The sequence below is a fragment of the Somniosus microcephalus genome, chromosome 8, assembly GCF_052327205.1.
Source record: "Somniosus microcephalus isolate GS21.2 chromosome 8, FLI_Smic_1.0, whole genome shotgun sequence".
NCBI classification, from domain to species: Eukaryota; Metazoa; Chordata; class Chondrichthyes; order Squaliformes; family Somniosidae; genus Somniosus; species Somniosus microcephalus.
In genome coordinates, this window is record NC_140994.1 from 179017376 (window position 1) to 179036649 (window position 19274).

Below are 19274 nucleotides of genomic sequence, written 5' to 3' on the forward strand. Positions count from 1 at the left end.
TTCTTCTTCTCCCTCCTTCACAGCACAGAAACAGGCCATTTGGCCCAACAGGTCCATGCCGGTGTTTATGCTCCACACGAGCCTTACCCCACCCTTCTTCATCTAACCCCATCAACATATCCTTCTATTCCTTTCTCCCTCATGTGTTTATCTAGCTTCCCCTTAAATGCATCTATGCTAGTCGCCTAAGCGGCTCCTTGTGGTAGCAAGCTCCACATTCTAACCGCTCTCTGGGTAAAGAAATTTCTCCTGAATTCCCTATTGGACTTATTAGTGACTACCTTATATTTATGGCCCCTAGTTCTGGTCTCCCCTGCAAGTGGAAACAACTTTTTGTGGGGGAGACTGGATTTTGGGGGAGAGTTCAAAATTTCTACCAGGTGAACATTAGACATCCCTTGGCACTATTCAAAGAAAAATGAGGAATTCTTCTGGGGTCCCAGTTAAAGAGGACGATATTCTCCTGGTATCCTGTTCAACATTCCTTCCTCAGCCAACACCATATATTACAGATTAATTGCGGTTCATCCAATTGCTGTCTGTGCTATGCACAAACTGGCTGTTGTGTTTGCCTAGATAACAACGGTCCATTCACTTCAGAACAATTCAATGTATGTGAAGCACTTTGAGATATTTCTGAGAATAAGGCACTATGTAAATGTAAGACTTTCTTTTGAACACACAGTATATAACAGTTGATATCCTGGGGCATTGCTCATAGATCAAAAAATATTGTCTCTCTCTTCCGGTATCTGTCTCCCTCTCTCTGTCTTTCAGTTTATGTGCTACTTATTCTGCCATTTTCTTTCTGGCCCTATATCCAAATCCATCAAAACTGGGCAAAAAATCAAATGTTTTGGATTTGAAATTTATCCCTAGTTTCCAGGCAACAAGAAATATCAGTGCAGTTGCTTAATGTCACCATTTTGATGTGCTTGTTCCATGCCTGTGACTCAGTTTTAAATTCTCAAAGTCTGCAATACTGCAAATGCTGCAGACTCTGTACCCAGAGAAAACCCACCAAAATCCCTCCAGGTATAATTGTAAAATGGTTTCTCCAACATAAAACAGTCAACATCTTGCCTACTGTTTCTGAAGCATTAGAATAGCTTAAAAGGCAAATGTTTGAGTGCAGCCTGCTTTCGAGCATCTAATTACAGGGAATATCATAGGAGTTCACATTATTAATGCTAGACAGTATTTTATCACCACAACAGCAACAGAAAGAGAAGTATTTTGTATTATATATAAATAGAAATGTATATATATATATCCACTGTAATTTGTTCCTAATGTTTCTGGACATATTAATACATGAGTTAGAAAGTTCTGCATTTGTAATGACCTGCCCTTAGTGAAAATAATCAAGCTCTAAAGCTCTATTACTGGACAAAAATAGAACCAGCTTACTTTAATGAGATTTCTGGCTCGTGCCCCAGCTGTTCAGCACAAGCTGCTCTCCTTGCTCCATGACCCACCAATTTGTGGCCTCACTGGTAATGAGATTGTTTCCATTTCCTAAAATGTGAAGAAAGGCAAGCAAGGTGCTCGTTCTGTAAATGCATCTACTTCCCTCCCTGCAGTTGAATGTACCAGAAATCTACGCCTAGTTGCAGTTTGCACACTTCTGCACTGAAACACATTACATACATAATTGAAGTGAATGTAACAGTAGCAGCATGTGCTTAACTAACATTAAGATTGCAATAGTTCCATAAAAGGTTCAAAATACATGTGAAGAAACTAAGATACAACAGCTATCCTTAAACAGGGCAAACAGTTTTACATTTATTTGGTGACAACATTGGAATAAACAAACATTTATTCACTTAACAAAAAATAGATAGAAATTTTAAACTATAGAAAGCAACGGAAGGATGCAATTAAATTTCCTTTGAATTTTATAATTCAGCTGCGATGCTCAAGAACCTTGTCTACAGTTAGTCATCCTGAAATGGGCAGTGCTGCTCTTTACCTTAGTAAATAAGATTGAGCAGACTCCAGAAAGGTAGAGGAGGGACCAGGTTTAAACCAGTCCATCCTTAAATTTTAATCAGTCTCTAGATCCATATCAGTGAGCTTTATGGCTCACATTCGCTGCCTGTTTCTTTTGTTACTCCTAGGCTAAGCATCAACATAACATAATAACTAGTTAGAAAATATTTTTTATTTACAGTGAGCTATTTATATTCAGGTGTTTATAGACATGTGTCACTTTTATTATGTCAAACCAAAGATACAAATACAATGCATATGAATTTTCACTGTGTAAAACACATTAGCAGCTTAATGTTCAAGCTGGATTTTAGATATGCTGAACCGTATAGAACCTATTCTCAAAAGTAATTTTTGCCCCCAATGTGTACAGTTTGCGTTGATATCAAGTATTTTTTGATAAATGTCTTCAAAAACACAATTTTCAGCAGTTTTCTGTGTTGTTTTAAACCATAAGTTGTTATGGTTTGACCAGAAGCGCTATGTAAATGACATTACCGCTGCACATTTGGTGCAATTGAAGGCCATATGTGTCATTTTTCCACTGAAGTAATTGCACCACAGGGAGAAATGTTGCAATTTAATCCCAGAGGGCTAGGAATTTGTGGCAAGGTGGAAATCACCAGCAGCGCCTCCCCTCTCAGGAGGTCCAAAACAGTTTTAATCATCACCCTATCAGATGCAAAGGTACTGGATAGGCTTCTCAAAATACACATCCATGCCACCATTTTAGATACTTTTTAATTACATCTAGCTTTTGATAGCTTCAATGTGGCACTATGAAGCCTGTGAACATTGTCATGGCAGGGCCCTGTAGTTATATTTTCCTGCTCTCTTCCACTCTTTAAAGTGTTGACTCCTTACTGAGATATAGTCCCATGAGCACCAGGTGCTCTCCACTCTCTTATCCAAGTGCCCATTATTCCTACGCGAATCTTGATAATGAGTGTTAACATGGAATCTGACCACTGAGGGCACCAGAGCTGAGCCCAAACCTGTCCTCAATGAATGTTCAAGCACAAAACACTTTCAACACAGACCACTAGATTGTGATCAGGAATGGGATACTGTTCCAATTTCTTACCTTTCTAACCCAGCGGTACTGAGGTTAATCAATTGTAGTACCCCACCGTCAGCCCAGCTGAGATCAGCTAACTCAACACAGACCAAGGATCAATCCTGTGATCTTCCTGATCTGTATGGCTCAGCTACTCAGTAAATAATCTAATTGAATCATCAAAGGAAAAGCTCCACAAGAAATGCACACAGCTTAATGAGGAGCTTTTTGATGGAACATCTTATTTTTTTCCCTCACTTCAATAGGCACGGTTTTTATGCAAATATTACCATTCAAAATAATACAAGACTTTAATAAGAAAAAATGCACAACAGTTTCCTGATTATAACTTTATGCTGGCACATCATTTTTAAACTAGAGTCTCAAGAATGCAGAGTAACTTCCAGTTATTACCATACTCTTGTGCATAATCTGGTGCCAGGGTTAAGGACATCTCTTCTGGGCTGGAAAGAAACTTGCAGTGGGAGGGGGAGGATCCAGTTGTCGTGGTCCATGTTGGTACAAACGACGTAGATAGGACAAGGAAGACGGTTCTGTTAAAGGAGTATGAGCAGCTAGGGGTCAAATTAAAAAACAGAACCTCAAGGGTAATAATCTCTGGGTTATTACCTGAGCCACGAGCGAATTTGGCTAGGATAAATAAAATTAAAGAGTTAAATGCGTGGCTCAAAGACTGGTGTGGGAGAAATGGGTTTTGCTTCTTGGGACACTGGCACCAGTACTGGGACAGGAGGGAGCTGTTCTGTTGGGACGGACTCCACTTGGCCAGTGCTGGGACTAGAGTCCTGGCGAATCATATAACTAGGGCTGTAGAGAGGGCTTTAAACTAATTAGTGGGGGGGAGGTTTCTAGAGAGCAAATCATAGAAATGACAACAGAGAAGGTCATAGACTTAGGTAGCAGTGGGGGAATTAAAAAACAGAATGTGTCAGGAAGGGACAGAAGGTATGGAGTAAAAAGTAAAGCACTAAAAAGGGAAAAAACAGGAACTAAGTGTTACAAAACATATTTGAAAGTTCTTTATCTGAATGCACGTAGCATTCGTAACAAAATGAATGAGTTAACGGCACAAATAATGACATATGGGTATGATCTTGTGGCCATTACAGAAACATGGCTGCAGGGTGACCATGACTGGGAATTAAACATACCAGGTTATTTAACAATCAGGAAGGACAGGCAGGAAGGGAGAGGAGGTGGGGTGGCTATGTTAATAAAGGAAGGAATCACTATAATACAGAGAAATGATATTGGGTCAAAGGAGCAGGATAGTGAAACAGTTTGGGTGGAGGTAAGGAATAATAAGGGGAAAAAAACACTAGTGGGTGTAGTCTATAGGCCTCCGAACAGTTGCAACTCTGTTGGACGGAGTATTAATCAGGAAATAGTTGAGGCTTGTAATAAGGGAACAGCTATAATTATGGGGGATTTTAATTATCATATTAACTGGACAAATCAAATTGGGCAGAGCAGCCTTGAGGAAGAGTTCATTGAGTGTATTAGGGATGGGTTTCTTGAGCAGTATGTAACTGAACCGACCAGGGGGCAAGCAACCTTAGATTTGGTCCTGTGTAATGAGACAGGATTAATTAAAAATGTCCTAGTAAAGGATCCCCTTGGAATGAGTGACCATAACATGGTTGAGTTCCATATTCAATTAGAGGGTGAGAAGGTTGGATCTCAAACAAGCGTGCTGAGCTTGAATAAAGGAGACTATGAAGGTATGAGAGCGGAATTAATTAGAGTGGACTGGGAAAATAGATTAAAGGGTAAGACGGTACATGACCAGTGGTGTACATTTAAGGAGTTATTTTACAACTTCCAAAAAAAATATATTCCACTGAGGAAAAAAGGGTGTAAAAGAAAAGATAGCCATCCGTGGCTAAGTAAAGTAATTAAGGATAGTATCCGACTAAAAACAAGGGCATATAAGGTAGCCAAATCTAGTGGGAGGATGGAAGATTGGGAAGTCTTTAAAAGACAGCAAAAAATAACAAAAAGATTGATTAAGAAAGGGAAGATAGATTATGAAAGTAAATTAGCAAAAAATATAAAAACAGACAGTAAAAGTTTCTATAGTTATATAAAAAGAAAAAGGGTGGCTAAAGTAAATGTTGGTCCCTTAGAGGATGAGACCGGGAAATTAATGGTGGGAAACATGGAGATGGCAAAAACACTGAACAATTATTTTGTATCAGTCTTTACAGTAGAGGACACTAAGAATATCCCAACACTGGACAAACAGGGGGCTCTAGGGGGGGAGGAACTAAATACGATTAAAATCACTAAGGAAGTGGTACTTGGTAAAATAATGGGACTCAAGGCGGATAAATCCCCTGGACCTGATGGTTTGCATCCCAGGGTCTTGAGGGAAGTAGCGGTAGGGATTGTGGATGCATTGGTAATAATTTTCCAAAACTCACTGGACTCAGCAAAGGTCCCGGCAGATTGGAAAACTGCTAATGTAACACCCTTATTTAAAAAGGGTAGTAGGCAGAAGGCTGGAAACTATAGACCTGTTAGCCTAACATCTGTGGTTGGTAAAATGTTAGAGTCCATTATTAAGGAGACAGTAACGGGACATTTGGATAAACATAATTTAATAGGGCAAACTCAGCATGGTTTCATGAAGGGGAAGTCATGTTTAACAAATTTGCTTGAGTTTTTTGAGGAAGTAACATACAGGGTGGATAAAGGGGAACCAGTGGACGTAGTGTATTTAGACTTCCAAAAGGCATTTGACAAGGTGCCACACAAAAGATTATTGCTCAAGATAAAAAATCACGGGATTGGGGGTAATATTCTGGCGTGGGTGGAGGATTGGCTCTCTAACAGAAAGCAGAGAGTTGGGATAAATGGTTCGTTCTCAGATTGGCAACCAGTAACTAGTGGTGTTCCGCAGGGGTCAGTGCTGGGTCCCCAACTCTTTACAATCTATATTAACGATTTGGAGGAGGGGACCGAGTGTAACATATCAAAGTTTGCAGATGATACAAAGATGGGAGGGAAAGTAGTGAGTGAGGAGGACATAAAAAACCTGCAAAGGGACATAGACAGGCTAAGTAAGTGGGCAGAGATTTGGCAGATGGAATACAATACTGGAAAGTGTGAGGTTATGCACTTTGGCAGGAAAAATCATAGAGCAAGTTATTATCTTAATGGCAAGAAACTGGAAAGTACTGTAGTACAAAGGGATCTGGGGGTCCTGGTGCACGAAACTCAAAAAGTTAGTATGCAGGTGCAGCAAGTGATTAAGAAGGCCAATGGAATGTTGGCTTTTATTGCTAGGGGGTTGGAATATAAAAACAGGGAGGTATTGCTGCAGTTGTACAAGGTATTGGTGAGGCCGCACCTGGAATACTGCATACAGTTTTGGTGTCCATACTTAAGAAAAGACATACTTGCTCTCGAGTCAGTACAAAGAAGGTTCACTCGGTTAATCCCGGGGATGAGGGGGTGGTCATATGAGGAGAGGTTGAGTAGATTGGGACTCTACTCATTGGAGTTCAGAAGAATGAGAGGCGATCTTATTGAAACATATAAGATTGTGAAGGGGCTTGATCGGGTGGATGCGGTGAGGATGTTCCCAATGATGGGTGAAACTAGAACTAGGGGGCATAATCTTAAAATAAGGGGCTGCTCATTCAAAACTGAGATGAGGAGAAACTTCTTCACTCAGAGGGTGGTAGGTTTGTGGAATTTGCTGCCCCAGAAAGCTGTGGAAGCTACATCATTAAATAAATTTAAAACAGAAATAGATAGTTTCCTAGAAGTAAAGGGAATAAAGGGTTACGGGGAGCGGGCAGGAAATTGGACATGAGTCTGGGTTCGGAATGGTCATGGCCCTGTGGGTAGTGGAGCGGGCCCAGGGGCCGTGTAGCCTTGTTCTGCTCCTACTGTGTTCTAATTCTGTTAGATTTCAGGAGATGGTTTTATTCCTGTTCCTGGCTGGGGTGGAGATCGTCTTTACAGAAGGTAAGTACTGTAGAAAATATAGGGACAGAGTGATCTCCTGGAAGAATTTCGATCGCCTAGATGGGTCGGAGAGGAATTTCCCAGATTTTTTTCTCCCAAATTGGCCATTAGGTCTTTATCTGGTTTTTCGCCTCTCCCGGGAGATCACATGGGTTCGGGTGGATGCAGAGTGATAGAAGATTTGAGGTTAGGATCAGATCAGCCATGATCTTATTGAATGGTGGAGCAGGCTCGAGGGGCCGATTGGCCTACTCTTGCTCCTATTTCTTATGTTCTTATGTTCTTATGTAATCAACCTTTGGTGAAGATTTCCTATATTCGCTATTTGTCAAAATCGTAAATGCATTTTTATACTTTCGTTTACTATTTTGCTATGAATAATAAACACAGCACGTGCCCCATATGTACCCAAAGACAAAAAAAGGAATTATATCTACTTGTATTAACTACACGTTGAGTTTTTTCTTTCAAATGCAACATTTCATTCTAAGAATAAATAAAATAGAATGCCTATATGGATGGAGGGAGTATGGGGTTCAATAAATCAGTACCAAACTTTTTGTGAGCTTGGGGACAAAGTCAAAACTAGGTGTATGGCCAGGATGGTAAATTTCCTTCCTGGTGTCTACATTTCTTCCTCCTTTGTGAAGGATATCGGACCATATAAATGCAAGTTGTTGTTACACCATTCGCTCATTTCTTCAGGCACTAAGATAATGCCTGCATTAATTAGGCCAGGTAGTCAAAGCATGTGTTGGCGTCGTACCCATTTTATGTTTGTGCACATGGAAGAAATAACTGGCACCATTATTGTTTACACTAAAGTATAACACAAGTAATACACCAAAAAGGTTCATGAAGTGTGAAGCCCTAATCTTTTATGATGTAACCTAAATACCGTGCAGTCAAATTGGAACTTGTTGCGGAAAACAGGTTCAATGAGGTTCAATTTAGTGGGCCAATCTCCCGCATCCAAACAGGATTGGGCCTGCTGCGTTCAGGATTACCTGGCCTACATGCGGCCTAACCAGTGGTCCTTAAAGGGTTTCCACCAAAAAGATACGTTAAAAAAAACTACCAGATGTGGAGCCTGGAGGAGAAGGAGCGCCTCCACCCTCCCCTCCCCCAACCACTCCACCCCCCTGACTCACTCATGGCCCTTGGAAGGCGTCCTACATGGCCAAATTTACTCCCCCGCTGGATCGGAGGGCTGCCTCTGGGGCCGCAACTGGCGACCACAGTATCCTAATGAAGCCAGCGGACCAATTCATTGTGGTCTTGCTGCTGGCCTCATTAGGCATTTGCAGCATGCGCAGCAATAGGATTACCACCTGATTCAGGCGCGATCCAATTTCCCAGCCCAAAATGTCCTTACATCACACTCCAGCCTGTGCTATTCTATAAAAGATGTAGCAATAAAGTTTATGAGGATGGTTTTATGTTATTTTTAACCAGTCTTTTGGAAGCTCTAACACAGAAGATAATGAGCAGATTCCAGCTCTCCTCCATTGTCCAGCTCAATAGGACTGGCCTCGCTTGCTAACCAATTGTAGCCAGAGCATCTCCAGCAATGGCTTCTCTTCCTGTCCCTGCACTGTTACCTCTAGAATCCCCCAAGGATCTATCCTTGACCATTCCTCATCCACATCTTCATGCTGCTGCTTGGCAACATCATTTGAGACATGGTGTCCGCTTCGACAAGTATGCTGACGACACTCAGCTCTACCTCGCCACAACCTCTCGTCACCCCGCCACTACCTCTGTGTTGTTAGACTTTTTGTCCAGTCTTGGATGAGTTAAACTTTGGGAAGACCGAAGCCATTGTCTTCCGTCCCAGCCACAAACTCCATACCGTCGCCACCAATTCCATTCCTTTCCTTAGCTACTGTCTCATGCTGAATCAGACTGTTCGCAACCTTGGCATCCTATTCAACCTCATATTCTCTCCATAAAGACCGACGACTTTCACTGCCATAACATCACTTCCCTTCGGCCCTATCTCAACTCATCTATTGCGGAAACCTTCAAGCCTTTGTCACCTCAGGACCGACTATTCCAATTCTTTCCTGGCTGGCCTCCCACCCTCCACCGTCCGTAAACTTCAGCTCATCCAAAACTCCGCTGCTCAAACACCGATCCCTGCTCATCCCTGTCCTTCCTGACTTCCATTGGCTCACAGTCCCCCAACCGCACCAATTTAAAAATCCATTCCTGACCTGCTGAGTATTTCCAGCATTTTCAGTTTTTATTTAAAATGCTATTCCTCGTGTCTAAATTCATGCACGGCCTTAACTCTCACTATGTCAGAAAACACCTGCAGCCCTACAAGCACCCACCCCCACCACCACCAAACTCTCTGTTCCTCCAACTCTGGCCTATTGTGTATCCCCCCTTTCCTTTGCCCCACCATTGGAATCATGCTTTCAGCTGCCCAGGCCCCATGCTCTACAGTTCCTTGGCTAAGCACCTTTGCCTCTGCATCTCCCTCTCTTCCATTAAGACTCTACTTAAAACCCCACCCTTTAACAAAGCTTTTGATCTGCCCTCCTAATATCTCCTCCTTTGGCTGATTTATTTCCAATTTTGCTTCTGTGAAGTGCCGTGGAACATTTTACTACGTTGCTATCTTGAGCAAGTTTTTATTGTTAATATTGTTGGTGTGCTGCTGATAATCTATACTGTTATAAAAATAACAGTTGTACTTGATAACTGCCTACCTCTGTTTATTTCGCACTTCTAAACTCATTGAATCTCCCCTCAACCATCTTCATGCTGCTATCGTGGATGGTAATTTAACCTTTTATTATTAATGTTTGTAAGATAGTGATCACATAATCCTTTCAGTGACGTATGATACTGGATTTAGGCTAACTATTGTGCAAGTTTTAAGTCACAATATCCAAACAGTCTATTGTTGTCCCTTGTTGCTGTGCTAGATCTGCGAGATGAGGTTGCTCTCTCAACCATGTAACTAACAAGGCTTTGCCTTACTGATCCACAGGGCTTATTGTTTGAGTCTGATCCATTCAGCTAATTTTCCAGACCTGATCTGATGAATGAATTTTTTCTTCACAGAATGCTAGAATGGAATGTTGTCTGTCCTGAGGTTGCACTGTTATTCATAACATGTCATCTTCCATCTCTATTCTCATACTGCACAGTGTGCAACATTTTGGCCCTTCAGCTTGATTCTGCATTTTCTACATCAAAGTATACTTTACCACTGCACCTGCAGCAAGTAAAGAGTTCAAAACACTTATGAATAATAGAAAATTAGAATGTCCACTACTGACCAAAGGTATAGTGTGTGTATTATATGTGTGTAGCCTATTACACTGCAATGCTTAGTGAAATAAAAATTACACATAACTGCAGTATGAGTCACACAGCAAAACCACTGCAGTATGATTCATGTGCTGCAGTTGTAGAAGCCCATCAGCAGTTTGAATCTCCACTGCAGATTTCTCTTTAATGTAGTTACAAAATGAAGATATAATCCCCGATTTTAAACCGGAGCGGGAGCTGGGCAGGCGATGGGCCGGGCAAGCGGCAAACCCCCATGACATTGCCAGCGTGAGGCCCAGGCAATTTTAATATGACAGGCGGGCTGCCCACCCGATCGTGTCGAGAAACAGGTAGCTCGCTCATTTTCGCAGCGCAGTTTCCGCCGATCCGCCCGAGGCCTATTTAAAGCAGGAATGCACTTTTTAAAATGAGTTTCTGCCTAATCTGCTTGTTACACTGCTGGGAAAAGGATTAAGTAGGAGAATGAATTGCAGGGCTGCCCCAGATTTTCTGATGCTTCCCTGGAGGTCAGGGCAAGGAGAGAGGTACTGTTCTTCTTATGTTCTCTAGCACCCGCAGGAAGATCCCCAGGACGAATATCCAGCAGGCCTGGACAGAGAGGGTCAGTGTCAGGAGCATCAACCCCAGGACCTGGGATCAATGTAAAAAGAGGTTAAATGACCGCAGAAGAGCAGCAAAGGCGAGTATAGCTCTTCATCGCTCCATCTCTCTCAACAATAGCTCCTTTCACCTCATCCTCCACCACTCTCTACAGTTCCCTACTCTCCATTACATCCTTCAACTTCCAATCACAAGGGCACACTGCACCACCTCTTTCTCATTGCACACACTCACATCTTCCTTTGCGATCTTCACACCAGCCACTAACAGCATTCTTTTCTCACATGCTCGCACTTACAGAACCAGCAACTCCTCCCAGGATTGTGACCAGACTAAAGCTATGAGCATCGGAGCAGGCGTGGCTGGCAGGGCGGCTACATATTATTTGTAATCCTCCAATCACCTCAGCAAATCGCACAGATAGCTTGACAACTTAAAGCTGCATTCTGAAGACTGTCAGCTGCTAATGTCCAGCCTATCAGTGCCATCCTAACTCTTGTTACTTTTCTCTTTCCTCGAAGTCCTTCTCAGCACCTGGACCCTGCAAAAGAAGAGCTCTTGGAGGAGGACAATACTCCTGAGGATGAACCACCACATGTTCCATCCCTCCCAAGCACCAGCACAGAATTGGCACTCCGCATGGGTTAGACTGTGAGCTAGAGGGGTCTGCATGTGGTGAAACACCCAGCATGAGCAAGCAGCAGCAGGGTCTTGCAACAGACAGCCCAGCAGAAGGCTCGCTGGAGGGCAAGGTCCTCTTCTCGCTCTGCTGAGCAGGACAGAGATGAGGACACCAAGGACCCAGCTATAAAAAGAAAACCGCTTGCTACATACAAGCAGTTATATGAGATATTGGAAGGCCCACCAAGGAGTTTTAGCACCATGGCTGAAAGTATGTAGGAGTCCGCTTCCAGCCTGTGTGGTGTTATCTTGCATGGCATCAGCACTCTGCAGTTTATCTTGGAGAGTGTGACCACCTCCAGCAATGCTGCAGACTCTTGGCCTATCGATCCTGTGTGCTGCATATGGCCTCCTATGAGCAGCCCCTCACCTGCTAATATGCCCACCTGCTGCTCGTGTTTGCTGCTGCTTCCCATCCAACTCCATACAAATCAAACTGACAATAATGGCACCCATAAACAGTTAGAACTTAGTGTCAGAATGAAGCAAGCTGGAAGCTGGAAACTTTCCTGGCAATCCAAACAGCACAATGCACACAGATCTTATGATCTAATCCCCTGCAGCTGAGTGTCCCTTTAAATGCTGCTTCAGTGGCGCTCAAAGACCAAATTTGCCGGGTTTTACTAGCAGGTTGAGCACGAGGCGGACTTCTGTGATTTTGTACTAAAATCGGGTCAGGATCCTAATGACATCATAGGATGCAGATTTGCAGGTATTCATGAGGCACCTGCTTGTCTTTGGCGGATGCCTCAGCCGATTCACAAAACTGCATAGTTAAATGGTGATTGGCGGGAACACTGCGATAATTAGCCTGAAGCAATTTTAACCGCCTGCCCTACTCATTCCCGCCAGGCTGGGTGGGTTAAAATTGCCCCCATAATTTTATATTGCACATATATTGAGTAACACAGTTTTTGTGTATGTCAAGGCAGTCACACATCCTGGGGTTCATGTATCACACAAGCTTCATTCTCATGGTTTATGATTGTCACAATTTTAAGTTTTTGTTCTGTTGGGTTAAGCATAACCAGTCAATCCTGTGAGCGGATCTCATGCCCTTATGATTCTCAGTAGCCTTTTACTGCCCAATATCTAGCTAAACCCAGGGATTGTAATAGACAACTTTTCTCTGTATATGGCCAACTGAAATATCACACATGCTGCCACGTGCATTTTTCTCTTTCCAGAGATGGACTAAAAGCACTCTGCTGAGACAACCACGACGTCAAGACAACCATGAAGTACATGAATAGGCAGTATACAGTTATCAGTGAGAACAGTCAATTTCCTGTGCTCCTCAGATATGGAAAATAATAAACATGCAACTTATAAACTCTATAAACATGGGCTGGCTTCTTTAGCTAAGTTATTCAAAGCTAGGTGGTTCAGACCTTTTTAAAATGCAGGCAATTTCCTGTTGCTGCCCATTAGGAAACAACTCGCCCTCTGTGTTTGAGGAAAAACAGGGATAGAGGGCAATAGATAGATAGAGTTCTCTGCCACCTGCCTTAAGTCTGTGATATTGGAGGAAGGGGGTTGGGGGCAGGGGAGGCGGTTCAGCCCACCAAGCTGTCAGAGTTACTACCCTTTGATGTGTGAGCACAAGACTCCTCAGTGCCTGCCTTGGCTAAGCTCCCTGCGCCCCTCCGCCCTTGAATAACTAATGAACACTTCAAATCACAATTGAAACCAGCATGGTTTCAGGCTGCTGGCTTATGGTTGGGAGAAAAATTGCTGAATTTAACATTTTAGAATCTAGCTCAGACAACACAGGCAAAATCCAAATTGCTACAATATTACTCAAACCTTTTTAATGCATTACTATCTTGTAACTTTTTGTTGAACTAGTTGGTCTCTCATGGCATTGCTGACAAAATAAACCTCACTCTATTGCTATAACTATCTCCTTACTTGTTTCTCTCATTACCTCTGTAGACATTACCTGTACCTTTAATGACCTACTGTGCTCCTCAAGGTGAGAATATCAGTGATGGGAAATAGATCTTTGGTTACCCAGTGTCAGCATTGAGTACTCCCATGTTCCAGAGGAGAGGTCCCTCTGCTCTTCTAGAACAATGTAGTCTAACCCAAACCTCAATATTTTTATTGTGCCAGTGTGAATTTTTCCACTCCACCAGAAAGAGAATGAACCTCGTCGACAGTTTTCTTTGAAAAATCTCAATTTCTATTTTCTTTTAAGTTACAAAGGACTGTTTTCTTTTCAAACATTATCCTGGAGTGTTCCTTCCTTTAATTGCGGTGGCATCACGTAGTCTATAGTATTTATCATTTTGCTACCCCATGATATAATGATTCACTACAACAAAAATAATGATAGTGCAGTCTAGAAGATCAAAATGCACAGCAATGTGTATACTGTGAAAACCAATCGGTAGTGATTAGAAATGGGATATACAGATTGAGTTCTCATACTCTGGAAAGGTAAGTATCTCTTATGAGCCAGTATTCATGTGACCATTCCAAATGTTTATTCGTTTCTAGCAATCTCATGAGCAATAGCAATCATAGTCAGTTCGATGTTCCTGCCACTTTCTGGAAATCTCATTGGCTGCTGATAAACTTGTGACTGATCAGACTTTTCCATGTTTGATTTGCAGTGTTCTGGACCTGCAGGTAAAGGCTTAAGTTTATATTGTGATAGCTTATTGGTCCATGGTGACCACAGGACTGACTTTGAGTGCTGTGCTTGATTAATGGGAATAATGTGATTGAATATCATCTGATACTGGCCCATGGTAACTGTTGCTCAGTGATTCCTGATATCCAGATGAGCATAACAAGAAATTACATCACAGTGATGAAATAACGTCATGGCGCAGTTTCAACTGATTTTTCTTGGGCATAAAGATCCAAGATGATAAATTAATTGAATATAAATTTGGGAAACGAGGAATACATAGAGCAAACTGAAGACTATCCTTGTGAAATACATTTTTACTTTCAGAGTAAGACTACCTAGGTAACTCATGAACAACAAGGTTATGAGTGAATTACAGCCAGCTTCATAAATATTCAGCGGCAGAGCTGGCTTTATGGAAATAAGGCAGACGTGGAAACAAAAATACATATTTAATTGGTGAGATGGCACTGAACATTTTCCTTAGTCCGACTTACACTCTGTGTTTATAAAAAATAATGTCGCTTTAGTTGGAGACTATTTTAAGGTTGGTAAAGTGTTACAAACTATTACATGATGCTGTCATAATACTGCAATTGTGGAAATGTGAAAAATGTTTCCACAGATGCTGGCGCATACAAGTGAAGCAGAGGAACGGCTAGTAAATATTGAAGCATTTGGCACCGTTGTCCCTTAATTCCAATTGCTTTCAACAGGCAGTTTTCTTCTGTATTTTGATATTTCCTGTCATGTAGCTTTTGGCCAACATCGTCGTTACAGCACAAAGTGTGCACACATCTATAGACCATGCAGTACACTCACCATAACCAACTGGAGCAAGATAAAACTCACTGCGAAATTCTTGAACTTTCACTGGTACTCAAATTACAGCATTACATTGCCCACATGTCTACAGCAAATATTCCAGGATGGGCTTCTGGTCCATTTCATGCAAGGACAATTAAAAAAACAAAAAGTAAACAGCTTGAAACTGGCAGATATTGAATAAAAAACAATAAAACCAACATACAAGTCTTTACTGTAAATTGGAGTCTCAATACTTGATTACACACTTAAATAGGGGGAATTCACTTGCTCATTGTGCTTAGAGAGCAAACCTTCTTCATCACATTTAACATTAAAAGAGCTTGAAATTTCTTTCCTTTCACTAATTTTTCTTCCCTCCCCTTTTTTGTGAAGGTGTTGATCCTTTGCTTGTGTATATTCCCACAGGGGCCGGACATCCTCCAATATCTCACCCGAGTGGCAATTATTTATATGCGATTCTGGTGGTGTCAGCAGGTCGGCAGTCTAGTCATTCACTGGAGGGCATCAGAGCCAAGCCCAATCAGGTCATCACCACCACACGTGCATTTTCACCAGATTGCTGGATACTGAACAGGAGTGGGAATTCTGGCCAATTAACAGCTCCCTAATCTTGTAGTACTGAAGCTAGTTGTAGTGTTCCTGCCAACACCCAGTTGTATGGCTCAGCTACTCACTTTATAAATGCACAGTACTATCAGAGGAACTGATTTTTTTTAAAAACTGTAGTTGAGCTGATATTGTACATCTAAGTGCTATCTTGGCTACTCTAGTTTCTGAGTCAGAATGTATGGGTTCAAGCTGTTGTGATATTCCCACTGTTTTTGCATTGCCCAGTGGTCTGTAATCTATAATTATGGACAAATGTTTGATTATCTTTATTGGGAGATGAGATGCACAGCAAAAACTGTCTCTACACTACCCAACAACAGGTGAAGAGCTCTTTGTGCACCATGTGTAGTGAAGTCGTAAATGTGTTTTCCAATTAATTTGCATTTCTCGCGTTTTGTGACCTTTACCTTTGTCCCTAGCCTATCAGTAATATCCCCAACTTGGCTTTGGATTGGGTTCAGCTTTAGCCTTGCATAGAAATTACAACATGAAAACACGCTGTTCGGCCTAACCAGTCTGTGTTGGAGTTTATTCTCCACACGAGCAGTATTCCTAATCCTATATGCCTGTCCTATTTCTTTATCCCTTTTAGTCCCTTTACCTTTAACCTAACTAAAATGTTGACAAGTTATCTGCTTCAATTTATAACTCAATAATGCATTTCAGTCTCGCAACACTGTAAAAAATATTTCTCCTGCTCTCAATCCTAAATCTCTTACATTTAATCATTATCTATGCCCCCTTAATCACTGGGAACCATCTTTCTATCTACTTTGTTCCCATCCCTTTATAATTTTAAACACCTCTATCAAATCACCCCTTAATCTCCTCTGATCAAACACGGTCACAGTTTTTCCAAGTCTTTCTTCATATATGTATTCCCTTGTACCAGACAGTATCCTACTGAATTGGTGCTGTACCCTCTTTATTTCCTCAACACTCTTTTGATGGTATGAAGCCCAAAACTACACACCGTACTCCAACTGCAGTCTTACTAAGATTTTATATAGATTCTCCACTACGCCTTATTCATCACCTTCAGCCTACAGTGCTTCTTGATGCAAGATCCCAGTTTGGGATGAAGATTTGTTGCAACCTTTTTCTGGTAGTTTAAACACATTTATTGCAGCTAACATACTTCAGATTTGATACCAATCACAGTTGTTGCACTCCAGAGATGGAGTTTGCCACTTACATGGTTATACATTGTAACCAGCAATGTTTCATTTACAAAGATTCTGTAAAAATCTTCTACCACAGAAGTCCAAGTCTGTCACAACCTACTTCGGAGCAAGCCTTTGGCATAGTGGTAGGATTCCCACCCGAGTCAGAAGTCACAGGGTTTGAAACTGGCGCATGGAGACCAGAGCTGCAGCTCTAAATTCTGGGTTGACATCCAGCAGGATACTCGTGTCTGGTGTGGGTGGCCCCCCTGGGTTGTAGAAGCCCATAAAACCCTCCCGCTGTAAACCACCCTAATGGCTGGTATAAAAATGGTTACGGCCATGAAAGAGGCATTCACGTCAAGCCCGCCAAGTTGGTTGCCTTTTTTTAGACAATGGTTCACATTGTGGGGAATCTAAAAAGAGAAGAATTGAAAAATCTTTAATAAGACCTGTGGCACAATTAGAATATGACATGGGGCACTATTTTTGGTGACTGAATAATTCAAATTCACTGTTTATTACATTGGATTTCTTGATTTTTACCTGCATTTTAGGGATCAATTTCCACAATTCTATCTGTTTACAATTATGGCCATTGGTTTTTATTGACTGAATAAATCAAATTGCATTTTTATTACACAGAATTCAGGGAATTTTTACTGGTGGTTAAGGGATCAAATTTCACAATTCCTTCCATTTTTCCATGAGAACCATCAATCAGCATCCTTGAGTATGATATACTGATTTAGCTATTATTTTTGGAAATGACCTATACAAATCACTCACCTTTACTACTTGTGAATTAAAAAAACTATTCAGATACAAATCTTGAAAGAAAAAAATTACATTTACGTAGCACCTTTCACAACCTCAGGACGTCCCAAAGCAGTTTACAGCCAATGAAGTACTTTTGAAGTGGAGTCACTGTTGTAATGTAGGAAAAGAGGCAACCAATTTCACACTAGGTTCCACAAACAGCAATGGAGTAATAACCAGATAATCTGTTTTAATGATGCTGGTTCAAGGGATAAATATTGGCCAGGATACCGAGAAGAACTCCCCTGCTCTTCTTCGAAGTAGTGCCATGGGATGTTTTACATCCATAGACCTTGGTTTAACGTCTCATCCTAAAGATGGCACCTCTAACAATCCAGCACTCCCTCAGTACTGCATTGGAGTGTCAACTTAAATTTTTGTGCTTATGTCTCTGGTGTGGGACTTGAACCCACAACCTCAGAGGTGAGGGTGCTACCAACTGAGCCACTGGCTAACACCTGGTTTTGATTAATTTTGCTATTTTAGTGACTTTTGTTTGCTTTGGTTTTAAATTAGTTTGGCTGGGCCTCTCCTCCCTGAATATTAGTGGTGATACCCCTTTAAGGAGAAGGGACACTGAATAAATACTGGATGGGTTTAGGTTTTACCAAAATTAGGTCACTGTACCACTTATCATTGTATTCATAGAATGAAGGAGCACAGAAGGAGGCCATTCAGCCCATCGTCCCAGTGCGAGAAATATTAATTGGATGTTAAAAGCAGAAAGTCTCAATTTGTACATTGGAACCACCCAATCCTATACGATATGAATGAGTACTGACCTAAATATGCAGCAATATCTGGCTAATAACTTTTCCAAATTTAATCCATCCTGACCTGCATCCAAGCCAATCCAAACATAGGCTTTTTTTTTTTAAGGTTAGTCAATGCAAGCCACTGCAAGATACACCCAGAGTAACTCAGTGCAAAAGATGACTTTAAAAAAAAAGGGACATTTTGTTTTCGATCTTTATTTCAAAAATTCACATTAGAAGGCAAAAAGTACTCCCCTCACACCTTCCCTTCTAAATAAACATTTTCTGGATGGCTGCAAAAAAGGACAAGACTTTCGACGCGCAAGCAATGTTATGAGATTTTTTTGCAACGTGGTGACATTTCAACATGAATTTGCATCATCAAGGCACAGTGAGTGGCAAACATACTGGGGGCAGGGAAGTCGGCCAAATATTGACCAACAAAGACTGAACCTCTTCAATCAATGGGCTACTGGGAGATTGGGGACTTCCATTTTATATAATCACTCATGAAGAAAATGATAGAATTTTACTAGAGACTGCTAATTTCACTGCACTATTGAGGCGGAATATTTTGCAATCAACGGTGTGGTATTTCCACACAGAAAAAACGATAACAAACCTGATGAGCAAAAGGCCGTTTACACTCAACTGCTCTTCCTGTCCCCCTCAACACAAGCCCTTCACTTCAGTTGGAACTTTCATTTAAAATCCGCGCGTGCCTCCACGTGCGGATTTCCCGTTTGTGACGCAAAATAAATATGCAAACGAGTCGGCCGGAGGGGGGGGACCTTGAAACTGCCGAACCGGAAGAGAAAGCCGGTGTG

The 19274-nt window shown here is 41.6% G+C and overlaps 1 long non-coding RNA gene across 1 annotated transcript; it reads right to left on the minus strand.

The window, feature by feature from the left end:
• Nucleotides 1–14710: 14710 nt before the first annotated feature.
• LOC147113950 (uncharacterized) lies at nt 14711–19200 on the minus strand. Its single transcript, XR_015079318.1, has 2 exons — nt 19070–19200; nt 14711–17289 (listed from the first exon to the last, which is right to left on the minus strand). It is a non-coding gene; the product is annotated as an uncharacterized LOC147113950 (long non-coding RNA).
• Between the last annotated feature and the right edge of the window lie 74 nt (nt 19201–19274).